General features: G+C 59.1%; 1 protein-coding gene across 1 annotated transcript in view; it reads left to right on the top strand.

Moving 5' to 3' along the window:
- The first annotated feature begins 9,673 nt into the window (after positions 1 to 9,673).
- PPP1R13L (protein phosphatase 1 regulatory subunit 13 like) overlaps positions 9,674 to 26,460 on the top strand; it is a 30,500-nt gene continuing 13,713 nt past the window's right edge. Inside the window, exon 1 of the mRNA XM_077840363.1 lies at positions 9,674 to 9,735. The gene's annotated coding sequence lies outside the window, so the exon portion shown is untranslated. The remainder of the gene's footprint in view (positions 9,736 to 26,460) is intronic.

Here is a 26,460-nt window from a genome sequence, read left to right as displayed (position 1 = left end):
GGGCTAGCCTCCCTGGCCGGGAGCTCAAGGGCCAGGCAGGACGGTCTCGCGGGCCGGATGTGGCCCACAGGCCGTCGTTTGCCCACCTCTGATCTACAGCAATGGCATTAACCCCAAACACACTGTAATCATGCTCCAGACAGAAGGGAAATTAAATTGGCAGGAAATCTTGTGATTCAGCTATGGCCACACTTACATGACTGCACAGCAGAGAGAGTCCTGGGGAACTGGTCTGAGCAAACAATTGGAAACGATAATTCAGTGAAATGCCTTTTCGATGAGAACACAACCGTAGTGTGGCCAGACAACGATGCTGCTGTAAGCGCTCTAGTATAGACATGGCTGTAGTCTTTTACAATGCCACAGAGAGTCCTTTCAGTAGCCAAAACCTCTCCCCACCACCACCACCACCTATGGCCAGCTGGTAGGGTGACCAGCTGTCTGGTTTTCAGCCGGAACACCCAGTCGAAAAGGGACCCTGGCGGCTCCGTTCAGCACTGCCAACCGGGACGTTAAAAGTCTGGTCGGCGGTGCTGAGCCACTGAGGCGGGCTAGTCCCTACCTGTCCTGGCTGGGACGGCACTGCGCCCCGGAAACGGCCAGCAGGTCCAGCTCCTAGGCGGAGGGGACACATGGGGCTCCACGCGCTGCTCCAAGCACCAGTTCTGCACTCCCTTGGATGGTTCCCAGCCAATGGGAGCTAGGGTGGGTTGTGTCTGGGGGTGAAAGCAGCCTGCCTTAGCCCCCCCGCTGCACCACTGACCGGGAGCCGCCTGAGGTAAGTCCATGCCCCAACCCCCTGCCCCAGCCCTGAGCCCCCCCAAACCCAGAGCACTCTCCTGCATCCTAAACTGCTCATCCTCCCCAGAGCCCTCACCCCCTCTGCACCCTAACCCCCTTCCCCAGCCCAGAACCCCCTCCCACACCCTGAACCCCTCATCCACAGCCCCACCCCAGAGCCCTCACCCCCTCCCCACACCCCAACCCCCAGCCTCAAACCACAGCCCCCTCCCACACTCTGAATCCCTCAGCCCCACCCCCCAGCCTGGAGCCCCCTCCTGCATCCCAAACCCCTCAGCCCCAGCCCCACCCCAGAGCCTGCACCCCCAGCTGGAGCCCTCACCCCCTGCCACACCCCAACTCCCGGCCCCAGAACAGAGCCCCTCCTGCATCCTGAACCCCTCATTTCTGCCCCACCCCAGGAGCCTGCACCCCCAGTTAGAGCCCTCACCCCATCCCACACCCCAACCCCCTGCCCTAGCCTAGTGAAAGTGAGTGAGAGTGGGGGAGAGCAAGCCACCAAGGGAGGGGGAATGTAGTGAGCAGTGGGTGGGGCCTCGTGGGCCTCGAGGAAGGGGCAGAGCCTGGTGGAAGGGGCAGGGCTAGGGTGTTCGGCTTTGTGAGACGAGAAAGTTGGCAACCCTATCAGTTGGGGAAAAGATTACAGGCAACCGAGACCTTAAAAACAAACAATAAATCCATCAGACTAAGTGGCCAAGTAGTTACAGCAACAGCTTGCTAATCTTTCCTCATCGTTGTGGGCCACTTTTATTCTTCCCCCATCTTTCTTAAACAGCCATTTCCCTCCTTCAGTTCAGGGTCAGTCCCACACTCATTGCTTCCTTCACATGACAATTCATACACACCCGGTGCAAGAAAAAGCTCATCAAGGAATCAAAGGCACCTGCTGGATCCCTGCCCCCCTGCTTTACAGAATCCAAAGCTTGTCAGGCCCTGGTGGGGGCTGGCAGGGAGTCAAGGGCTGGATCATTTAAATTACAGTGACAGGCACTAACAGTAAAGTTGCTGAATGCATGGGAGTTAAAAATTGGTAGGGAAATGTTCCAGCCTTGTTATAACTCCAGAACTTGATCAAATGGAACTGCAGCCATTTTGTGTGTCCAGCCACTGTTAGCTGAAAACCAAATTCCACGTAGCTAGGAATGATTGTTAGGACTCCGAGAGGCAGCAAGACCAAACAGCTGCATGATCACAGTTTTGCTAATCAGAATGGGAGTATGGGATAGAAAAGTTAACAGACCTAAGGGCCCCTGACATATAAGCTTTATTGTTGTTATTACTAGAAATATTATAAATGCGTTGGTGATCAGAAATAATGAGAAACTTGTTGAAGTTAGGAGAATTGCTGACTCTGTAGTGGTTACTGTGGGATATGTGATTTGTAAGAGTTAACTACAAAAAATGAAGTAAAAGTAAACATCTCAGAGCAGCCCAAGGGAGCTTTTCTTTGGGCAAGGAGCACACAACTAAACTGTCCATCAGTTGGACAGAAGGAGGGCCCCCAGTAGCCCAGCTAGTGACCACTGCAAACCATCTCAGACTTTGGGTAACTATGTTTGAGATTGTCACAGAGTGTGGGGGAGTCCGGGGCCTGCACCGCTCGTCCTGGGATTCACTCTGACTCTCAGCCAGCCAGTAAAACAGAAGGTTTATTGAACAACAGGACCACAGTCTAAAACAGAGCTTGTGGGTACACCCAGGACCCCTCAATCAAGTTCTTCTGGGGGAGCAAGGAGCTTAGACCCCAGCCCTGGGGTTCCCTGCGTTCCACCACCCAGCACCAAATTGAAACTAACCTCCGCCCCCCCCCCCCGCCCCCCCCCCAGCAGGCTCTCTCCTGCAGCCTCTATCCACATTCCCGGGCAGAGGTGTTACCTCCCCCTCTTGGCTCAGGTGACAGGCTCTCAGGTCTCCCATCCCCAGTGAAACTCCTCTGCCACATTCCCAGGTCAACACTCCCCCCTCCCTGCTGCGTCACATCTCTCCCCACTTCGAGACTGAACTGAGCGGGTTCACTCTGACCAGTGACCTGGGGAGTTCAGGGCCCCCTCTCCGGGACGGCGCATCCGCTATCAGGTTGGCACTTCCCTTCACGTGGACCACGTCCAGGTCGTAATCCTGCAGGAGCAGGCTCCACCTCAGGAGTTTGGCGTTGGCACCTTTCATCTGGTGCAGCCAGGTCAGGGGAGAGTGGTCGGTGTACATGGTGAAGTGTCGCCTGAAGAGATAGGGCTCTAGTTTCTTGAGGGCCCACACCATGGCCAGGCACTCCTTCTCGATGGCCACGTAGTGTTGCTCCTGGGGTAGCAGCTTGTTGCTCAGGTACACAATGGGGTGTCTCTCCCCCTTTTCATCCTCCTGCATTAACACCGCCCCCAGTCCCGTGTCTGAGGCGTCGGTGAACACCATAAAGGGCTTGTCAAAGTCTGGGTTTGCCAGAACTGGGCCACTGACCAGAGCCTCCTTCAGCGCCCAGAAAGCCTCCTGGCACTGCTTGGTCCAGACCACCTCGTCTGGCTTCCCCTTCTTGCATAGCTCGGTGATGGGGGTGGCTATGGCGCTAAAGTGGGGCACAAATCTTCGGTAGTATCCTGTCAACCCAATAAAGGCTTGGACCTGCTTTTTGGTGTGGGGAGTAGGCCAGTCTCTGATCACCTCCACCTTAGCTGGTTCCGGCTTTAGGCGGCCGTTCCCCACCCGATGGCCCAGGTAAGATACTTCCGCCATCCCCACTTTACACTTCTCCACTTTTACAGTCAGCCCAGCCCCCTGGAGTCGGTCCAGCACTTGTCTAACCTGGGACACATGGTCCTCCCAGGTCTGGCTAAAGACACAGATGTCATCAATACACGCCATGGCAAAACTCTCCATCCCCCTCAGTAGCTGGTCCACCAGGTGCTGGAAGGTGGCCGGCGCTCCCTTGAGGCCGAAAGGCAGGGTCAGGAATTCATAGAGCCGCAGAGGGGTGATAAAGGCCGATTTCAGCCGGGCATCTGCATCCAGCGGCACTTGCCAGTATCCCTTTGTAAGGTTCATGGTGGTAAGGTACCGAGCTCTTCCCAATTTGTCTAGGAGCTCATCAGGCCTGGGCATGGGGTAGGCATCAGATACAGTGATGGCACTGAGCTTCTGATAGTCCACACAGAACCGGACCGACCCGTCCTTTTTGGGGACCAGCATCACCGGCAAGGCCCAAGGGCTGGCAGATGGCTGGATCACCCCCAAAGCCAGCATGTCCCGGACCTCTCTTTCCAGGTCCTGAGCAGTTTTCCCTGTGACTCGGAAGGGGGAGCATCTTATCGGCAGGTGCAATCCTGTCTGCACCCAGTGGACAGTGAGATTAGGTTGGAAAACAGCTGTCGATACAGATGCAGCACTCCCCTGATCTCAGCTTGCTGGGCAGGGGTTAGCTGATCCGAGAGGGGAATTGTTTCCAGGGGTGAACCAGTTCTGGTCCCAGGGAATAGATCTACTAAAGGGTCATCTCCCTGCTCCTCCCAATGTCCACACACAGCCAACACCACATTCCCCCTGGCATAATATGGCTTCATCATATTCACACGGTACACCCGGCGGTGGTGCGCCCGGTTAGACAGCTCCACCACGTAGTTTACCTCATTTAGCTGCTTGACAACCTTGAAAGGGCCCTCCCAGGCGGCCTGTAGTTTGTTCTTTCTCACGGGGATGAGAACCATCACCTGATCCCCGGTGGCGTAGGCACGGGCCCGCACCGTGCGGTCATACCAGATCTTCTGCTTCTTCTGGGCTCTGGCCAGATTCTCCCTGGCCAGGCCCATGAGTTCAGCAAGTCTCTCTTGGAAGATCAGGACATACTCCACCACTGACTCTCCATTGGGAGTGGTCTTCCCCTCCCATTCGTCTCTCATCAGGTCCAGGGGGCCCCTTACCCTCCTTCCATATAACAGTTTGAAAGGTGAAAATCTGGTAGACTCCTGGGGTACCTCCCTGTATGTGAACAGCAGGTGAGGTAAGTACTTGTCCCAATCCTGCGGGTGCTGGTTCATAAAGGTTTTCAGCATCATCTTTAGCGTCCCATTGAACCTCTCCACCAGCCCACTGGACTGGGGGTGATAAGCTGAGGCCCAGTTGTGCCGGACCCCACATTTCTCCCACAAGCACCGGAGCAGGGCCGACATGAAGTTGGATCCTTGGTCTGTCAAGACTTCCTTGGGGAACGCCACTCGGCTGAAAATGGTCAGGAGCGCATCTGCCACGGTTTCTGCTTCAATGGAAACTAAGGGCACTGCCTCAGAGTAGCGGGTGGCAAAATCAACCACCACCAGAATGTATTTCTTTCCCGACCAGGTCGTCTTGCTGAGAGGTCCCACTATGTCCATGGCCTCCTTCTGGAAAGGTTCCTCTATGATGGGTGTGATGAAGCGGGACTGTTCTTAATGTTTCCTCTGAATAGTGTGGGGGTGCCTCAGTTTCCCCTATGCAGTTCTTAAGTATCTAGGTAGTGGGATAAGAGTGTATGATCCTTGCAGAGCCCTAGAGGGCAGGTGTGTGTAGAGGTCTGGACACAGAGAATGGCCAACACCCTGTTTCCTGGCAACTGATGGCCTGGGCCCTTCCCCCCTGCAAGGTGAGAGCTAAAGGGATGGAGAACAAAGGAATCCGGTGACCTCCTGGCCCGGGAAAGGGACAAAGCCCAGAGGAGGAGGGGCTGGAGAGAGTTTCAATTTGGGGCTGGCTGGGGACATGGAGTGAAGTACAGATGGGGTTGTCTGGCTCACTGCCCTCCAAAATGGAGCCGGCTGAGGGGTCCTGTTCTCTGCACCTACAAGCTCTGTGTTAGACCATGTCCCTATCATCTAATAAACCTTCTGTTTTACTGGCTGGCTGAGAGTCACGTCTGTCTGCGAAGTTGGGGTGCAGGACCCTCTGGCTTCCCCAGGACCCCGCCTGGGCGGACTCACTGTGGGAAGCACACGGAGGGGCAGAGGAGGCTGAATGCTCTGAGGTCAGACCCAGGAAGGTGGAAGCTGTGTGAGCTGTGTGTCCTGAAGACAGTCTGCTCCCAGAAAGGAGACTTCCCCAGAGTCCTGACTGTCATGGGGAGCAGTTCCAGAGCTCAGAATAGTCCCATTACGTCACATCTCTCCCCGCTTCGAGATCGAACTGAGCGGGGTCACTTTAGCCAGTGACCTGGGGAAGTTCGAAGCCACCAACGTTCCCATGGATGCCCCAGCATCTCTCCCGTTCCTTGGCGGGAGTTACACCAGGCCCTTCCAGTTTCACGCCCTCCCTTAGGTCGGGGGTGGTCGATAGCACTCGCAGGCCACATGTGGGAAGGTTTATGCCGCCTGTGCCCTTTGGCCACCCCAAAACCCCCGGGGGTCAAACTGGGATCGGGTCTTCTCCCAGCGCTCCAGTCTGGAGGGCTGCAATTCGGGCTCTCTTGGTTAAGAGCCCCCATTTTGACCTGGGCCACATACTGTTCACTTACAGAATTAGCATGGAGACATTCCTTTCTCAACAACACACTAGCAACAGGCAAAATACAAGCACCCGAATTGTCTGGTCTCTGGGATTTTTCATAGACACTAACTGGATGCGACCTAGTTACAGTGCCATTCTCCTGAGCAGACACAAACTTAGGGCCATTCCCTTCCTGGGCTTTAACTGAATCCAGAACCAGCTCTGAGACAACTGCACTACCTTCAACCATCGCAGGCTGAAAGGCCCCTTCTGTCTGCTCCACAGACAAAGAAGAGCCGGACAGACTTTCTCCTTTCCCAGACACACAGCTTGGGATCTCTTTCCCCTTTTCCCGCACACAAGGCTGGTGACAGACAACTGCTTGGAGACCGGGGTAGCTCCCTCCATAGGCAAGTCAATACCCCTGACAGACACAGGCATGTTTCCTTCACTGTCCCAATTCTCCACCCAGCTAACAGGTAAGGTCCAGGGACACTCGTCTTCCACTCTCCTCGCCTTCCCACCCTGCTGACTAGACAAACCCATCAGCTCACAAGGCTGCCCAGGCTCATCCAAACTTTCCTTACCAAGCACCTTGCCACTCCCAACAGATCCCCTGCCCTGCCTGTGTCTCTCCCCACCCCTCTGCTGGGGTCTCAGCTCCCACTGTGCTCAGCGCTGCCCTTGCTGTCCCAGTGGGGTAGCCGCGAGCTCGCTGCTTTCCTCACTGCATCAGAGCCAGCATGAGCCCCCTGTCCGGTGTGCAAGGGGGTGGGGAACCCCAGGGGTGTGGTTACAGGCAGGCAGGTAGCCTGATGGGATGGGGAGCTCTGCCAGGAGGATCCCCTGCTGGCTGCCGGGGTCAGGGTGCCCTCGGTATTGGCTGGGCTTCCCCCAACCCCTCCCCCAGGCATAGGTAGGAAGGGTCTTGGGATGTCCTTGGCAGCAGTCTGACCCCTCCCAGCCCAGTCAGGCCCCAGGCCCACGCTGCATCCACCAGGCAGCTTCCCTCAGGGACAGGGATCAGGTCATCCAAGCGATCCCTCTCCTCCAACTGGACAATCAGCTGTTCCTTGGTGGACCTCCCAATGCGCAGCCCCCTCTGCCTGCACAGCTCCACCAGGTCGCTCTTACAGCATTTAGCGTACATCTCCCTGCTGGCCACTCGCAGGCCTGGGCAGCTTTCCACAGTTTCCAGGAAGAACCCCTAGGGTGCCAGTCCTTCTTGAGGTCACCACCTCTTTGCCAGGGTCGAGCTGCAGACTCCTCCGCCCTGGGACTGCTCGCTGCAATCCCCTGGGGGACCCTGTTACTGCAAAAGTCCTTCTCACTGGTCACACACTCCCAGGGGTTAACCGCCCCCTGAAACCATCTCTCTCTGAATCTTCAGCACACCTGGTCCCTGTCAATCCCCCTTCGTTTTACTGCTCCCCAGTCACTTACTGCAGGAAGCGCCGTTCATGGGGTGCAGTAGATCCCACCGCTACCACCAGTTGTCACGGAGTGTGGGGGAGTCCGGGGCCTGCACCCCTCTTCCTGGGATTCACTGTGACTCTCAGCCAGCCAGTAAAACAGAAGGTTTATTGGATAACAGGAACACAGTCCCAAACAGAGCTTGTGGGTACACCCAGGACCCCTCAGTCAAGTCCTTCTGGGGGAGAAGGGAGCTTAGACACCAGCCCTGGGGTTCCCTGCGTTCCGCTACCCAGCACCAAACTGAAACTAACCACCCCCCCCAGCAGGTTCTCTCCTGCAGCCTCTGTCCACATTCCCGGGCAGAGGTGTTACTTCCCCCTCCCCCTCCCCCTCCTGGCTCAGGTGACAGGCTCTCAGGTCTCCCATCCCCAGTGAAACTCCTCTGCCACATTCCCAGGTCAACACTCCCCCGTCCCTGCTGCGTCACGTTGATGCTCTGAACCTGTTGCATATATCTGTGTGCGCGCGCGTGCTCGGACCTATTAAATGTAGTTTTAGGTGAAAGCACTCTGGTTTGTATCAATCATTCATCAGGTGGCAGAGCTGTGTCCCCACTGATTTATTCCTGGCACCACCTGGAGAGAAACAGTTCAGCTACCCCTGCTTTGGGTTCTGAAACCCTGGGTAACCCTGCCACAGGCTACCCAGTCACTCTGTGAAAGATACAAAATGGCCCCTTCTGGCTGAAAGAACTTGGGAGTGGCTGTTTAGTCGACACTCACTGAGGTTTGATTCCTGTTTTGTGCATTGTGTTTGAGAATGAAAATCATCACCTCCCCCTTGACACAATGAATCCATCAGGACATGTTATCACCCCTGCCCCAATGCAGACAGACTAACAGAGAAATGCTGTTGATTCAAGGGTAAGACTTCCCAACAAGGCTTGGCCAAATAGGCAATCTCCTCTCTTTAAACATTGTCACTTGTTAAACTTTTTGCTAAGTGGTTACAGTGCTGCTATTTTAAATGCGAGGTTGTGAGTTGAAAATTGCTAGAGTCTTAGACCAGATGTAGCTCAGGGGGTTGGAGCAGTGGTCTTGGACTACATGGGTCACTGTCTCCATTCTTGCCGGGGCCTAGGTAGCTGCCTCAGATTTGGAATCTCCTCACTGGTGGCTTGTCACTCGTTCCTTGATAGCTCATCTCTCCTCAGCATTAACTTCCCTCTACCGAAGGGACCTGGGCAGGGGCTCCATAGCTCAGGGGGCTAGAGCAGTGGTCCTGGACTGCAGGTGCTCTGCAGACAGAACAGAGCTGGTCTCTGCCCTGGGAACCCCACTGCAGAGAACAGTCGTCCAGACTTCAGCATGCTAGGTCCTGCACAAGCCAGAACAAAGCCGGTCCCTGCCCCGGGGAACCTCCTCCGCAGACCAGTCACCTGGACCCCAACTGCACTAGGAACTGTACAAACTACAACAGAGCCAGTCTCTGCCCCAGGAACCCCCCTGCACAGACCAGCCACATGGACCCCAGTGCGCTAGGTGCTGCGCAAACCAGAACAGAGCCCGTCCCTGCTCCTAGGACCCCCCCTGCACAGACTAGTCACCCAGACCCCAGAGCAGTAGGTCCCGCACAAACCAGAACAGAGATGGTCCCTGCCCTTGGGACCCCCCTGTGCAGACCAGTCACTTGGACCCCGGAGCACAAGTTCCTGCACAAAGTAGAACAGAGCTGGTTCCTGCCCCTGTCACCCCCCTGCACAGACCAGTCACTCAGTGGGATCCCCCTGCACAGAGTCACCTGGACGTTCCAGGCTGGACCCCCCGAGCGCCAGGCGCTGCACAAACCAGAGCAGAGCCGGTCTTTGCCCCGCAGATCTCACCCTGTCCTGGATGAGACGCAGGACACAGGCCGCCCCGCCCTGGCCACGGGAGCCCCGGGACCGCGGGTCCTGGCTCGCTGCGCGGGAGAACTACAGCTCCCAGCGTGCACCGGGGCGCGCCTGCCCCTGTCCCACCTGTGCAGCCGCCCGAACCTGCTCCCCGCGCGGCGCGGCCGGAGGGAGCTCGGAGCCAGGTCAGTGCCCGCCCCGCGCGCGCTGCCCACGCGCCCCCGGCCCGGCCAGGGGCTCGCGCAGCCCGGGCACCTGCGCCCGCCGTGCGGGGGGGGATCGGCCCGTCCCGTCCCAGCGGCGCTGCCCCGGCTGCGGGGGACAGGGCTGGGGGGGGTCTGTCTGCCTGCCGCCTGCCCGGGGCATCCAGCGGCGGGGGGCCCGGCGCGCCTGGAGCGGAGCCGGCTGCAGGGAGCGCCCGGCCGGCGGGTTAGGGTGGAAATGCTCCAGCTGCGGGCCGGGGAAGGGGCGCTCCCCGGGTACGATTCTGGGGGGGGGTTGGGGCTGCCGGCCGGGGGGTGAGACCGCCCTAGCGCGCGGTGCGCCCGCGGCCCTAACCCCAACACGTGTCTGAGCTTCTTCGGGACACGGGACGTCGGACCGGTCGGGCTGGGCTTTCCCGCAGCGGGGGAGAGCCGGGCACGGAGCTGGTGGGAGGATTGTGGCTGGGGCGGTCTGGTCACTGGTGTTACCCAGGCAGGCCTCTGGCGCCGCTGTCTCTTGGCCGGGGTTAAGCCCTCACTGGGGTCACCGGCTGCAGCAGCCCGACGCCAGGCCTGGCGCTCTGGGGTGCGTGGGCATGCAGCATGGTGCTGATCTGCTCTGGCCCAGGGTTTGCTCCCAGCTGGCATTTGGCATTGGACTGTTGAGAGACCCCACGCACTGGGACCCTAGCCCCAACCCCGCCCAGGCGGGCCCCAGAGCAGCTGGGGAGGGGTGCTGCCGGACTCCGGAAATGCCTTGGCTTTGCCTCGGTAGGTCCAGCCTCCCTGGGCACAGACCGGCCATGCAGCCTCTGGTTGGGACTCTGCTGAGCTTCCCAGCCCCGCTTCCCCTGACCCTTGTGCATTGCGGGGTGGGGTGGGGACATGAAGCAGCACCAACCTCAGGACTGATTCTGACCTCGCTCATCCCAGCGTAACCTAACTCCCCATTTACCCAGGGGATGAGGCCTGGAGTAGTCTCAGGGACCCCCCGGGCTTGTGCAGGCTCCATGAGTCACTGGGATTAGCCTCCAGCCTGGAGTGAGCAGCCAGAGATAAGTGCACGTACCAGCCTGGCCATAAAAGGCTCCTAGTGGCTGGCGGCATTCTGGCCTCCCACATTCTTATAATTAGCCGATACCAGCTTGTCAGTGCCCCATGCCTGGGCGCCAGGCCAGGGGCTCTGGGAGATGCTGCATGACATGCTGCCAGACTGCCTGCAGGGATTGGCATTTGCAGCCCCAGCTGGGATCAGCCACGTCCAGTAGCTGGGGTTGCTGTGTCCCGTGGCCGAAATGTAGCAGAGTGGCTATCAGCCCCCAAAGGTGCTGCTGGGCTGGCTGCGGTGGGGCCTTCCTGCTGCCCCTGGCCCTTGGTTCAAACCCCTGCGACCTGCGTGGCATGTGATGCCCCTGGCTTTATTGCTAGTTCCCTGGTGTCCCTGCTCTGCTAGGCTGTGGGAGCTTGGTCGGCCTGACCTCTGCCCACCGTGCAGCATGGGGGGAGGTGATTGCCCATTTGAGTGACTGGGCTGAATCTGCTGCGAAAGAGCTGGAGACAGCCATGTGGAGAGGTGGGAGCAGCCCTGGCAGAGTGTTGACTCTGGACCCTAATGCTGACGGATGGTTGTTAGCTCTCTGGCTGCTGATCGTGTTAGGAGAAGCATTTGGGCAATGTGTTATCCAGCGCTGTGCCCAGTGGTAGGTTCGGAACGTGATGACAAACTTATTTTTGTGAGCGGCCAAGCAGATGGGCACCCCGATGTAATGGGCTGTTCTCTGTGGTCTCGGCTTCCCCAGGCACCTCCCGGTGCAGTCCTGGCTGCTGCTGGTTCCGCAGCACTAGGAAACATTGCTTGCTGTCTAGATATAGTGGTGATAGGTGCATTGGGATGGAGTGAAGAGGGGCTGAATGTGTGGTGTCCTGTGCCAGGATGGGTGGTGCTGTGCAATCTGTTTTTGTGGTGTTGCTCCCTCCAGCTGTGTGACACTGACACATCTGGCTCCCCTGGCAGGTCCTTTGCCAAGGAGCCAGGGGTGGGTGGGGAAGGCACATTTGGTTTTCACTTGGGGAAGGTACAGGTTCTTCCAGGCCTTGGAGCATGGACTGGGAGATCAGAGGTGGGTGGGAGGCTGCAGTGCCAGGCAGGGAAAGGCCCCCAGCCCAGAGGATCTGGTGCCCTGTGGTGCATGTATCCCTGTGCAGAGTGGGCATGAAGCGCTCCAGATCAGGGCTCTCAGTGGGGGAGAATTGGGCCAAGAGCCTGTGTGGGACAGGAGGGGAGATGGGGAGACTGGGCAGCATTCCAAAGTAGCCAGAGCAGCGGGGCTAGAGATCCCAGCAGGAGGAGGCATATCTTTTCCCAGCCACCTGGGTCTCCCCTTATCAGCACTGTGGGGATGGTCTGTGGCCCCTCAGAGCTCCTCCCTGCCAGTATGGTAGGGAGCATGTCTCTCTCCCTATTCCATAGAGGGCGGCAAGGAAGACTGGCTCCCACTCGCCTCCCTCGCCCCATGTCTGACTTCCTGTCCCTACGCTGTTTCTTGGCTCCACTCGGGTGGGGTTGGATTGCATTTGCCATTCTGAGGTGCTTCTGGGAGGTTTGAGCACAGACTGGCCCTAAATCCAGAGCCCCCAGCTGGTGGTGGGGAGCTGCTGGGGTGGGGGGCTGGGACTGCAGGGTCCAGGAATCCTGCTGCTGGGATGAACTAGGCTGTGTTCAGTATCCACAGTGGGTCCCTGTTCCCAGCTTTGCCGGGTAAATGTTGGCAAGGAGCTCATGCTGCAGAAACCGGCTCGTCTCCACTCCTCAAGGGGCCCTGCCAGCCGGGCTGGGACTGAGCAGCCAGCCCAAGCCCAACTGCTGCCAAACCCTCCTCTGGATTCAGTGAAGTGGCTGCAGGCTAATTGCTCCTCCTCGTCAGAGGCTGGGGAGCAGGGACATCACACAGGGAGTGTGGGCAGACCAGCTAGATGGCAGCACAGGGCAGGCACTGACAGCCGAACCCCCTGGGGCTGCCAATTTCGCACGCGTTGTGGGGCCCAGCTCGTTGGGTGAATGGTTCATCAGTGACCCCTTGCAGAGCCACTGATGCCAGGGGAAAGTGAGGGCCAAAAATTGCGTGTTAAACGTGCAGTTTGCACCAGTGCCAATTACTTCATATGGTGCTGGGCACAGTAAATTGGGCACTGTGCTTCAGGAAGTGGCACGTGGGGCTCAGCCATGGGCACTCTGCCCTTGTAGGCAGTGCCAACCCTAATGCCCCAGTGCGGTGCTAATGAGCACTGTGCTGCAGGGAGCCGGGCCGGGGCTCAGCAGGGGGCGCTGTGCTGCAGGGAGCCGGGCCGGGGCTCAGCAGGAGGCGCTGTGCTGCAGGGAGCCGGGCCGGGGCTCGGCAGGGGGCGCTGTGCTGCAGGGAGCCGGGCCGGGGCTCGGCAGGGGGCGCTGTGCTGCAGGGAGCCGGGCCAGGGCTCGGCAGGGGGCGCTGTGCTGCAGGGAGCCGGGCCGGGGCTCAGCAGGGGGCGCTGTGCTGCAGGGAGCCGGGCGGGGGCTCAACGGGGGGCGCTGTCGTCTTGCAGTCAATGCAGACTCCAGGGTGGTGTCGGGGGGTGCTATGCCCATAGAGGTGCCATCTTTCAAAAGAGATGCCGATTGCTAAAGATCCCAGGGAGTTTTTGCAGGAGGGCTGCTCGTTAGCCAGAGAGAGGGGGCCACATTGCCACTGGCTGTTTTGCTAGTTCCCCTGGTGTCCCTGCTCTGCTAGGCCATGGGGGCTTGGTCAGCCTGTGCTCTGCTCACTGTGCTGTGCAACATGGGTGTCAGGCTGTGGTGCCCATTGGGTATCTCTCAAGGCCCCGGTAGTTTGCTGTGGGAACCTTCCTCACTTCCTGTCCCAAACCGCACTCAGTGTTGCTTGTGTGGCTGTTTTAACGAGCTGCCCTGTTCCACCTGGCTGCACTTCAGCAGTGGGTGAAATGAGTCCTGTGTGCACCCCCTGGGCCTGGTTCTCCAGGGCCGTGTCCTCTGGCTGCTGTTTACACCTGGCCTCATGCTCCCCGCTGTCGGGCTGGGGCAGGCCAAAGGTGTTTATGTCAGGCAGGGGAGCGAGGCACCTGGGCTGGGCAGCGGGATGTGCTTTATGAGAGACACTCCCAGACGCTGGGCACTGCCGCAGAGCCTGCCCTGCTATTAAGGGCTTTGGTGCATTGGCTCAGCCTGGCTGCAAGTGGCTGTTTGATCTCTTGGCCGGCTCCCAGCACTGACTGCAGCTAGATGGTGCTTGTAAAGATGCACAGCCACGCCTGCCTGGCAGCGCGAGTACGCGCCATTCGCATGAGGCAATCACTGTCTGTTCCTTCTCCCTCCCTGGCTCCACCTCCGGCTGGGGGGTCCCCTTCCTGTTTGCCTGCTCCCCCAGCTCTGTGGAGGTGCCTGCGAGGACCTCCTCCGTGCAGAATGGCCGCTCCTGCCTCCACACGGCTTCCTTGGCAGACCCTGAGCTCTGTCAGCGTCGTTCTGCACCAGGCGTGCTCCCATGGGAAAGTGCCTGGAGGGTACCAACAGCCCCACCCCGAACAGAGAGTGTCTGCTTTGATCTGGCCCCTGGGCAGGGGCATTGCTGGCTCAGGGGGCAGGGAATGGGATACAGGATCTTCCCCTCTAAGGGGCACTAACACCATTCTGGCCTCAGGGCAGTGGGACAGGCTGGCTTCTGGGGGCAGGGAATGGGACACGGGGCCTTTCCCCTCTAGGGGGCAATAGCACCTATCTGGCCTCAGGGCAGTGGGACACGACGGGCTGGCTCAGGGGGCAGGGAATGGGACTTGGGGCCTTTCCCCTCTAAGGCACCAGCCCATGTTGCTTGCTAGTGACTGCACTGTCTCCCCTCTCTGCTGCTCTGTGGCTGAGGTGAAGGGGTTTGATGAGGCCCAGCCCTTAGGGTAGGGTCCCATCACCTCATTTTGGCCAGTGGCACTAACTGACCCCTTCCATATAAAATCTCAGCAGAGAGGCTCGGGGCTGAATGGGCCATGGGCAGCCAGGCCCACTTGACCCCTGGTGGGTGGGATGGGGGTCCCTGCAGGGCTGGGCTGGAGCCTTGTGTCTGTGGGGCTGGGATTGCTGCTCCTGCGGGGCAGGACCAGCCCTGCGCCTGGCTTGTGAGCTGGCATTATCCGCTGGCTCTCGAAAGGATCTTAGCGCCAGGTCCAGTGCAGGGGGGAGCCCTGGGTGTGGAGACAGGCCCCCATCAGGCCTGGCCAGCCCTCCCGGGCGTAGGGAAGGACACAGTAGTGTAGTTACACCCGGGGAATGGCGTTCACCCTCTTCTCATCTGGGGAACATGGTGCCAAGCGTGGGTTGATTTGTCCATTTCTGTTCTTACACTGTCCTACTGGCAAGGCTGGCCCCAGAGCTCCAGCCTGCCCTGGGGAGCTGGGGGCTCTGGTTGGCCCCTTGGCTTCCCCCGGCGCCCCTTGATGCTGGCTTATACCAGAACTGCCCTCGCTGCCTTGGGCGCAGACATACTGGGGGCTCCCCTCCGCTGACAGTGGAGGATATATCTGTGTGTGGTTCCAGGAGCCGATCTTCTGCCCCGGGGTCCAGTCCCTGTTCTGTTGCAGGCTGCCTATGGGAGAAGTCACTCAGCCTCCATGGGCCTCAGGTCCCAGCCATACCGCGGGGAGACGGCCGGGGCTGCGAGGCGCCCAGGTACTGTGGTGGTGGGGACCGGAGGTGGAGGGGCGTGGGTAACTCATGGTAGTCACCCTGCGGCTGTAGCATCCAGGAGCAGGGGTCCCACGCAGCGCCCCCCCAGTGACTCCAGCGTGAGCGGGGCTGGTGCCGATTCTGGGCATTGCGGCAGCCTGGCGGACGTGCAGCTCCTGGGCGTGTTTCTGGCGGTCAGCACCAAACAGGCATGTTCCTTAATTCCTTTGGGATTCTGACTCCAGGAGTGGAGGGCTCTCGCTGCGCCCCATGTGCTTGAGCAGGACAGTGCTTACCCTGTCCCACGCTCACTGACTCGATTCCCATCATGCCCCAGAGCAGGGTGTTCCCTGCCTGTCTGCGCTGTGGCATCACCACGGGTGAGGGCACCATGGCCCATGCCAGGCAGAGCCAGGAGGTCTGGCTGACCAGCCCATGCTTTGCTGGTGCGGTGCCCTCTCTGCGGAGCTCTAGGCTGGGCATCCTACGGCCATGCCCACCAGCATATGTGCACCCGTTGTGCTGAGCTCTGGAAGGGACGTGTCTCTGGCTCTGTAGCCATTGCATGGCCCAGGGCTGGGCTCTCGAAGAAGCCAAGCGGAGTGGGGTGCCTATGAAATTCAGTGGGGCTAGGGTGTCCCAAACTCCTCAGGCTCAAGAGTGAGATACTCCTGCCCTGGCGTGCTTGAGGGGCTGCTGAGCCAGCGGGGGGCACTGGCGTAGAACCCCATGGTCAGGGAGACTTGGGCCAGCTGGAATTTAAACACATTTTGTTTAGGAAGCAAAGTCCATGGGATGGGGTCCCCTTCCGCAGCTTGGCACATCACCTCCTCCCCGGCTCCCCCCTCCCAGCACCTTCCTGGTGCTTCACAACCCCCCTTCTCTCCCCCATTTTGTTTTTGTGGCCTTCAGGGACACTCGCTGAACCTTGCCTGTGTCAGCACCAGCATTTCCTGCAGTGCCCACCCTAGTGGCCCCTTGGGCTGGGGGTCTCTGATTCCTGCTCCAGGCGTGTGAGATGGCTGCCGTCCCTGAGTATCTGGGTTCGTCTGCAGCTCAACTGTCCCTGGGGTCATGTCCTCCCCTCTCCCCTGACTAGGAGGCTCTGACCCCCACTCTGCCCCAGAGACCCCTGGCACCACAGAACAGGAGAGTGGCCCAGGGCTGTGTCCTGTGGGAGGGACTTTAATATAGCTAAAGGCCAGGCCCTGCATCTAGGAACCAAGGCTGGTGCTCATGCTGGCAGGACGAGGAGCAGGGACTGAAAGGGACTTGGGGTCACGGTGGACATCAGCTGGGGCAGTGTGACTGAGAGGCAGAATGTGTGAGCAAGGGATGTCGAGCAGGAAGGGGGGGGTCACCTGGGTATATGGCACTGGTGAGACCCTCCCGGACCCTGTGCCCAGTTCAGGGGTCTTCAGAAAGGGGAGTGATGAACTGGAAAGGGCTCAGAAAAGAGCCACAAGAGCCGTACAAGGGCTGGAAACCTGCATTCGAATTTCTTCAGTCTCACTCTGCCGCGAGGTGACTGGATCTGTCTGCAACACCCTGGGCAGGAGGGTTTTGGGAGTAGAGGGCTCTGCAGCCCAGCGGACAAAGGCAGGGCGAGATCGGTGGCTGGAAGCTCAGGTAGATCCAGAGCAGCCAGAAGGTGTAGCAGTGAGGGGCGTTAACCAGCCACGGGAAGGCCCCATCTATTGGTGGGTTTAACTCCAAACTGGCTTTGTCTCCTTGAGTGCTTCACTCTGGCTCCAGCAGCCTGGATGGGCTGGGAGGCAAGGCCCTGAGGAACCACTGTGACCATCCAGTCTGACCTGTAGGACACGGGCTAGGGGATATCAGGGGGTTAGATGGATGCAGAGGATCTAGGAATAATCAGAGGGGTTACACGTGCAGCAAGTGAGGGCTAAGCAGGAAGACGGTCAGGCTTGACAAAGCCCCGGCTGGGATGATTTAGTTGGGGATTGGTCCTGCTTTGAGCAGGGGGTTGGACTAGATACCTCCTGAGGTCCCTTCCAACCCTGATCTTAGGGAATCTTCCCTGATTATGATTAGGGAAGGTCTGTGTGGAGCCCTGGGTTCCTCTGGGATGGATGGGAGAGTGTCAGCTTGGGTCAGGTCTGGCTGCCATCGGGTCACAAGGTGAGGTTTACAAAACTTCTCCTGTTGCTGCAGCTGTGACACTGCTGTGGGGGGCTGGACCGGGAGTTCCAACCACCTGAGGCCCTGGTCGCGGGGCCTCATCCCACCCTGGGGGGCCCCTGCTGATGTGCAGCCCTCCATGCAGGGCAGGGCAGTCTGTCCTCAGAGGCCCCCACATGCCAGAATCTGGGGCCACGAGGCCAGTGCCACTTTGCTTCTGGGTTGAGCCAGGGAAGGGGTGTAGTGCAGTGAGGGGGACCCAGCCCCGGACTCCCGGGCCCTGCAGGGGAGGAGCACACTGACCCCCAAGACTCCCTGCCGAGCTGGCAGCAGTGGGTGGTGGCCCGGGTCCATGATGGTGTCTCCCGATGGTGACATTTGGGGCTGGGGCCCTGCTCCTGGACCAGTGAGGGAGAGGGCTGGTTTGCTGGGGGGCGTTGGGCTGGTCTGTCTGCCTGGTGCATCCTGTGGGCTGGGCGGCTCCGGCTGCGCGTTACCTGGCTCTCTGGAATTGGGTGTGGCTGGCTAGGGAACAGGTTTCCCTAGTGGGCGGCGGCAGAGCGAGTGTCTGGGACATGCACAGCGCTGTGTGTTACTCACCCGCCTGCCAGTGCCGCCTGGGGGCTGGGGCCGTGCAGGGGGCTGCGTGGGACTTTCTGCCGGCCGGGGTGGGCACCAAAGCCACAGGTGGCTCGGAGCTGGGCTGTCCTGAGGGATGGAGAGCGGTGGCACCTGGCTAGTGCCAGCTTGCTGGACCTGGGGCTGGTTACAGCCCACTGCTGGCTCGCCCCTGGACTCACTGCTCCCTCAAGGCTGGTGCGGGAGGCCAGGGGTTCGCTGCTGGCTGCAGAGCTGTGCTGGGGATGTTACCGCAGCACCTTCTGGCAAAGCCCTCCTCCTTCACCCCTTCCCCTCCTCTAGGCAGCCCCAACGGGCCAGTGCCAGGACTAGGCCCCAGGGGGGCCCTCCCGAGGCTCCCAGCGTATGAGGAGAAGCTTCCAGGATGTCTGGCAGGAGACACCCCCCTCCCCCTTCCCAGGCAGGCAGGTAGCTCCTGAGGTCCCTCCACCATGGAAAAACCCCTTTGACCTGGCAGATCCAGTCAGACCCTGCCAGAGAGTGTGGAGAAGCTGGGGACAGGGCAGGTCCGTGGCTGCCAGTGGAAAGCTGAGCCCTGTGCCGAGGGTCCTGGCTCCCCCGTCCTCAAGTGTCTGCTGCCATCACCAACGTAGCCAACTGCATGGCCAGGCCGGTCTTCCGTTCAATTTGCATTTGCGCTAGGGAAAGTGACTATGTCATGGCTGCTTGCCCCAGTTCTGCAGAGGCTGGTGGCTGGCACCAGTCCTTTGCCTGGGCCAAGAACCTTGGACAGCTGCACACTCCCACAAGCCGTCTCTTGAGTTGCAGGCCCAGCTCTTGGTGCCCGCCGGTGTGACTGCACCTGTCGGGTTTGGTACCTCTAACTGCATGGGACACTCGGCCGTGTGGTGCCCACTTCTCCACTCTTGTCAGGCCGGGGATGAGCAGGAGTTCTGAGCGGAGAGATCCCCCGTGCAGCTCTCTCGGGAGCTGGAGACACCAGGGGTTGGAAGGAGGATTCCTGACTTCTGTCCATGGCTCTGGGAGGGGAGTGGAGTCTAGTGGGAAAGAGCAAGGGGCTGGGAGCCAGAACTCCTGGGTTCTGTTCCCAGCTCTGGGAGGGGATGGGGTCTAGTGGTCAGAGTGGAGAGGGAGCTGGGAGCCAGGACTCCTGGGTTTCAGAGTAACAGCCGTGTTAGTCTGTATTCGCAAAAAGAAAAGGAGTACTTGTGGCACCTTAGAGACTAACCAATTTATTTGAGCATGAGCTTTCGTGAGCTACAGCTCACTTCATCAGATACATACCGTGGTATGTATCTGATGAAGTGAGCTGTAGCTCACGAAAGCTCATGCTCAAATACATTGGTTAGTCTCTAAGGACTCCTGGGGTCTATCCAGAGCTGTGGGAAGGTAGTGGGTTCTAGTGGTTGGTGGGGAGAGGGTTGGGAGATGGGATTCCTGAGACTTCTCCATCTTGCTGCATGACCTGGGGTGAGTCCCTGCTTGTCTGTGCCTTGCTCTCCCTGCGGCTGCTGGAGCTGGTAACGCTACCCAGGCTCCGGCAGGTCCCTGGAGGCTCTGTGCTCCCCAGTGCTCTGGCGCAGGGGTGGAGCCCGCTGGCCCAGCGCCGGGTTGTTGGGTTTCACTCTGATGCCCATGAGGTGGCGGGATCTGCCCTGTCTGCCTGCTGAAGGGTGAGAGTGCATGAGGCTGCAGCTGGGCAGGGTGGAGGGAGAGGGGACAGCCCTGGCGCTGCCCTCTGCACTGCCTCTGCCCCCCTGGCGCTGCCCCGTGACGGCACCAGCTGTGCCTCTCCCTGGCAGGGCGACCCAGCCAGGGCCCAGATCAAGAGGGGGTGGCGTGAACAGACCCAGCCAGGGTTCTGCAGAGGGGCCCCGGGGGCAAGCGAGGCTAACCTAGAATCATAGACCCATAGGGTGAGAAGGCATGGCAAAGGTCACCTAGTCTAACCACCTGCCACGATGCAGGATTTGTTGTGTCTAAACCACCCATGACGGGTGGCTCCAGCCTCTTTTTGAAAACCTCTAGCAAAGGACCTCCCTAGGTGTCTGTTTCATTGTCCTACTGTTCTTACAGTTAGGAAGTTTTTTCTGAGATTTAATCTAAATCAGCTGTGCTGTAGTTCGAACCCATCGCCTCTTGTCGTGCCCTTTGTGGCAAGAGACAACAGCTTATCTCCATGTTTTTTATGGTAGCCTTTCAAATATTTGAAAACCACTGTCATGTCCCCCCTTAATCTCCTCTTTTCCAGACTAAACATACCCAGTTCCTTCAGCCTTTGCTCACATGGCTTGCGTTCCATCCCTCCGATCATCTTTGACACTCACCTCTGGATCCTTTCTAGTTTCTCCACACCCTTTCTAGACATTGGTGACCAAAACTGGACACTGTCCTCCAGCTGAGGCCTAACCAGTGTCTAGCAGAGCGGTACTGTCACCTCCTGTACTTCTGCTAATGCAATCTCAAATTGCATTTGCTTTTTTGCAACAGCATCACACTGTTGACTCATGTTGAGGTTGGGATCCACCACAACTCCCAGATCCTTCTCAGTAGTGCTGCTGCCAAGCCAGTTATCCCCCATTCTCTGTTTGTTTTTTTCTCCCCAAGGGTGGCACCTTACAATTGTCTTTGTTGAATTTCATTGTGGTGTCTATACCCCAGTTCTCTAATTTATCAAGATCCTTTTGGATTCTAGCTCTATCCTCCAAAGTGTTGGCAACCTCCCACCTCCAGCTTTGTGTCATCTGCAGATTTGATCAGGGTGCTCTCTAGTCCTACATCCAGGTCATTAATAAACACGTTAAACAACATCAGACCCAGAACAGACCCCTGTGGAACCCCACTGGAGACCTCCCTCCAATCCAACATCATTCCATTTATAGTTACTCTTTCTTTGTGGTGGTTTAACCAATTATGTATCCACTCAATGGTAGTTCTGCTGAGCCCACATTTCTCCAGGTTACTTATCAGAATGTCATGTGGGACTGTGTCAAAAGCCTGGCTAAAGTCCAGGTATATGATGTCCACTGCATCCCGCCCAGCCACCAATCCAGCTACCCTGTCAAAGAAGGATAAGTAAAGAACACGTCAGAGATCTTCTGGCCAACCTGAATGAATTCAAATCCGCGAGGCCGGATGCTATTCACCCCCAGGTGCTGAAGGAATTAGCTGATGAAATCTCAGAGCCAACTGGCGATAATATTTTCAAACTCATGGATGACGGGAGAGGTCCCGGAAGACAGGAGAAGGGCCAGTGTGGTGCCCATCTTTAAAAAGGGGGGAAAGGAGGAGACGGGGGACTACAGACAAGTCAGCCTGACCGCAATACCTGGGATCTACTAGAGCAATGTCTAAAATGTTCCATTTTCAAATTCCTGGAGGATGAAGGGGTGATCACTAGCAGCCAGCATGGATTTACTAAGAACAAATCATGTCAAACCAGCTTGATATCCCGTCCCCTTTAATGTCTGTGGTAACTTCTCTAGTCGTCTGGTCACCTGTTGTTTTTTTGTGTGAGGACTGAAGCAAAGTAGGCATTGAGCAGTTACTGGCTCGCCTTCTCCATTGAGCAGCAGCCCCTCACCATCCCTACTCTTCTTCTCTGCCTGACGTATTTGTAGAACCCCTTCTTGTTGGCTCTAACATCCCGGCCAGCTGTAGCTCATTCCTTGCCTTGGCTTTCCTGATTTTGTCCCTACACACTCGCGCTGGTCCTGTGTATGCTCCTTGGTGACCTGCCCCTCCTTCCGTTTCCTGTAGGATTCTTGAGCCCTGACTGACTGGCCAGCAGCAATGGGCCTGGGGCCTGTCCCACTTGAAGGGCTGTGCTGTGATACCAGGCGCCCCATTTCCCTCCTGGCCACAGGGACCCCCGGTGCCCCTCGCCTACTTGGAAAGTTTAGGCAAAAATGGTTAAGTGCAGAGTTGGGGCTGGGGGGAATGCACTTTTCCCATGATTTGAAACCCCCAAAGCGTCTCTGGGTCACACACACGTGCCCTGGGGCACTAGTGCACAAAGCATCGCAACAGCTGCTTCCCGTTGAGAGCTTGTGCAGTCCCATGGAAGCCGCTGGAGTCCTGCTGAAGCCAGGAGTCGAGCGCATGCCAAGGGGATTTCCCAGAGCAGGATCTTACGGGGGCTTGCAAGTGCATTTGGGGGTGGGGGCCGCGCCCCAGGAGCATGTCGGGGGCCACGTCTCCCCGGCGTACTGAGCTCCTGGAGAGCAGTCTTCCTGTGGCTCGTTCTCTGAAGGGGGGATGGGGGACGGATAGCTCAGTGGTTCGAGCATTGGCCTGCTCAACCCAGGGTTGTGAGTTCAATCCTTGAGGGGGCCATTTAGGAATCTGGGGCAAAAATTAGGGATTGGTCCTGCTTTGAGCAGGGGGTTGGACTAGACGACCTTCTGAGGTCCCTTCCAACCCTGATATTCTATGATGCTAAGGGGCTGGGGTGACGGGGGTGCCTGACACTCCTGGGCTTGGCGCTCCCACCATCCCCTTCTCCTGCAGTGTCACAGCTGAGCTGCAGGCTGGCTTGGGGAGCTGGTAGGAGGGGGCTGTGGTGCCCTTCATGGCTCTTCCTGTTTCCTCTTGTCCTGGGACCTTCATCCTAGAGCAGAGATGGACAGGACCAGAGCCTGGAGAGCTGGGCGACTGGAGCAGCGGTGGTGATGCACAAGGGGGGGACAGGAGTGACCTACAGGGCGATGCTGCCCCACCCCGGAAGCATCAGGACAGGCTGCTTCAGCCCCACAGAGCCTCAACCCCCACGTGCTACAACCCTGTGACATCTCTATCAGTGTCTCCCAACTGTCCCCATCTCCTCCAGCCTGATGGTGCATCACAGTGATGCGCAATGCCAGGCTGAGCTCGGGAGACGCTCAGCAAAACCACTGGCCATTCAGCCACACAGGTGTGCCCCAGCTTCCTGGGCTTTGCACGCGAGTGCCTGGGCTTTGCACACCTGTGTGTGTACTGTGTGTGTGTAAGGTGTTATAGCACAGTGGGTACTCACGGTTGTGGCGCCTCCTACTGGTCAGTCCGGGAATTAGCCCATTCCAGCCTCAGAGCGCCTCCTGCTGGCCGTTATATCCCTACTGGTACCTGCTTCCTCATCTGTCTCCACCACTGTACTTCAGACACGTCAGGCCCCATGTCCCTCCCTGTGCCTCTTATCCCCCATATTCTGGGTCTCCCCTCCCAGGGGAACCCCCTCCCCCTTGCCTCAATGGCTACTGCCAGTTGTCATCTAGCCCCCTTTCTCTGGGGCAAACTGCAGTCTGTAGTGGCCAATCATCATGGGCAAGGGGGTTGGACCTGCTGTTTTTCTAGCCCCAGCTGTCTCCCTGCAGCCCCAGTACCTCCTTAGGCCTTCCTGCCAGGCCTCAGCCTGGGAGATCGCCAGGCCTGAGCTCCCCAGCGCTGCTCTGCTGAAGGTACCCTGTCTCTCCAGGCAGCCAGGTCCTTCTTGCTCCAGGGCTGGAGTGAGACTCTCACGACTCCTTACTCACAGCCCTCGTATCAGGGCCAGCTGTGCCCAGCTACTCAGCCAGCCTCCCTCAGCTGCTCTCACTCCTTTTACCCCAGGAGCGGGGTCACCACCCCACTGCAGGTGTATGTACCTCTGGGCGTATGCACCTCTGGGCGTCTGTGTGCGCTGCGTGCGTGTGTAGGGTGTACATTCCACTGGGTGTCTGTCTGTATTGCGTGCGTGTGTAAGGTGTATGTTCCACTGTGTCTGTGTGCGGGTGGAGGGTGTATGTTCCTCTGTGTATATGCGTGTGCTGTGTGTGTGTAGGGTGGCTGGAGCTGTGTGTGTCTGCATGCACTGTGTGTGTCCGCTGTATGTACCTTTGCACGTACCTGTGGTGTGTGTGTGCACCTGTCTGTTTTGTCTGCGTGTGCGTTGTGCGTATCCATCAAGGCAGCATATCAAGACTTGGTAGCAGCCGAGCCAGGTGCTGCCCAGGTGGCAGCGCAGGGAGCAGTCCCCGGCCTTGCCCGCGATGTTGGGAGGCCCTGCCTGCGGTGACCCTAACGCTGCTCTGCCAGGGGCATTCTTGGGGGGGGGGGGTCACCCAGCTGGCGGATGCTGGGGCAGAGTCCCAGCTGGGCCATGAGCCGGCAGGACTCCGGAGCTGCAGTCCGTGGCCCTGGTCAGAGAGCGCTGCCATCACTTCTCTAGGGCAGAGCCCTCCCAGGGCAGTGGGGGGTGAGGAGACGGAGCTCAGCACGGGCCACAGAGCACTCCGCTGCTGGCGTAACTCCACGAGTGGTTGGGGGGGGACTGCCCCAGCCGGGAGCTCAGTCCAGGGGCAGAGGGGCTGCACAGCATGAGAGCAGAGCTACATGGGTACCAGCATGGCAGAGCGCAGCGAGGGGGGCCTAACCCCGGAGCAGGAGGACAAGGAGGGGACGATGGGGCAGAAACTAGAAAGGCCCTGTCTGGGCCAACCATAGAGGGCCAAGCAGCAGCATCCTTGTAGTCTGTCCCTGGGCCTTTGCCAAATCTGGGTCTGTACATCCCTGGCGATGGGGGGCCCCCAGCCTTCTCCCTTGGGGTGATTCCTGGCCGAACCCGTCTCCCGCTAGGGAGTGGCAGAGCCCCCAGCCTGTCCCTACAGTGTTCGCCTTGCCCTCCCTCCACAGGGCTCACACCTGCCAGGCTTTGTGGAGTCTCACTCAGCCCAGGGCTAGGCCCCAGCCCTCCTGGCCAGCAGATACTCCTGCGGGAGGGCTAGCTGGGTTGCTCTGGGCCCATCCCCTAGCCTGTTTCTCTGGCCTTGGTTAGCATGGTCTGCAGTGGCATTAACACACTTTAGACTGGGCTGACGTGAGGTGAGCGAAGCTCTGACTCCCAGCCCACCTGCAAAGCAGCTCCCTCTCCAGCCTGTGCTCCTGCCAGCAGGAAGGTGACAGGCCCAGGCAGACTTGTTTCCGTTGGGTATCGGATAGCTGCAGCTCAAAGCCCTTCCCCTTGGCTGGGCTCCGCTGGGTTCTGTCCTGAAAAGCAGACAGAGCCGCTCTGACCCTGGTGCGGCTCCACACGCCTTTGATTCTTGCCTGGGGAATCCTCTTTCCCTCCCTGCAACCCCTGGTCCTGGATTTACCAGGGTGGGGCGAGGATCAGGGTCTTGTCTGTACTTGAAGGCTGCTCCCATGCTGGCTTATCTCAGGCTATGTCCACACTACGCTACAGACCTTACAGTGGCCCAGGAGGTGGGGGCTGGCTCTGTGACCCAGGCCAGAGGTGCCGACTTGCTAATTTCCCAGGGGGGACTCGACCCCTGCTCCACCCCAGGCCCTGCCCCTTACTGCCCCCCTTCTCCCAAGGCCCTGCCCCGCCTCTTCCCACCTCTGCCACTTCCCACCCTCGCTCCCCCCCTGCATCGCCTCTGCCCCCCCCCCCAGGCTGAACAGCTGATTGCTGGTGGGTAGGAGGTGCTGGGAGGAAGGGGGAGGAGCTGATCAGCAGGGCTGCTGGTGGCTGCTGAGAACCCACTGGTTTTTTTTCCTGTTGGTGCTCTAGCCCCGGAGCACCCACGAAATTGCCACCTCTGCCCCAGGCCCCTCCTTTCCCCTGGGAGCAGGGGTCTCGTAGTGCTCACCCTAGCTCACTCTGCTCCTTCCCAGACCCCATGGCAAAGCCCCTCCAATTCCCTTCCTCTGTGGCTGGTTCCTCCCAGGGCCTGTGCATTCCACCGCAGCCGTAGCTGGCCGCGTCTTCCCCCACCCGTGACCTCCCTGCTCTTCCTTCCCTGGCCCTCGGTGCCAGCCTAGCTAGGCCCTGCGATCGGCTGTAGCTCAGGGGTAGCTGCAGCCCGGGGTAGGGGTGGTGATGAAGTCACATGGGGCGTCCGCAGCTCAGAATTGAATTAGATCCCCTGACTCACCAGCCTGTCCCCCCTGTGGGCTCCCGGCATCCCCAGTTGCTCCGCGCATTCCCTGGGGCCAACTCCCCTGTTGCACTAGTAGGTTTACCCCTGCCCCAGTTGCGCCTCACTCTCTTGATGCCTTAGCCCTCTTCTCCCCTGCCTCCGAGCTCTCCATAGATCAGGATGTGGTACCGGGGAGGGGAGCACCGTGCTCCATGTTCACAACATGGCCCCCTGCAGCGGGCGTCTAGCCAGCCTCCTCGCCCTGCTGCACTCAGGGGCCTCGGTCCCCAGAAGCCGCCACTTCCCTGCCCTTTCCTCTGCAGCAATTGTCCCCAGGCGCCTTCCCGGCCTGGCAGGGGTCTGTACTGCTTGGGAAATGGT

Source organism: Eretmochelys imbricata, chromosome 23, assembly GCF_965152235.1.
Source record: "Eretmochelys imbricata isolate rEreImb1 chromosome 23, rEreImb1.hap1, whole genome shotgun sequence".
Lineage (NCBI taxonomy): Eukaryota > Metazoa > Chordata > Testudines > Cheloniidae > Eretmochelys > Eretmochelys imbricata.
The sequence above is the reverse complement of the archived record's forward strand: the minus strand, read 5'-3'. Positions and strand labels throughout refer to the sequence as shown.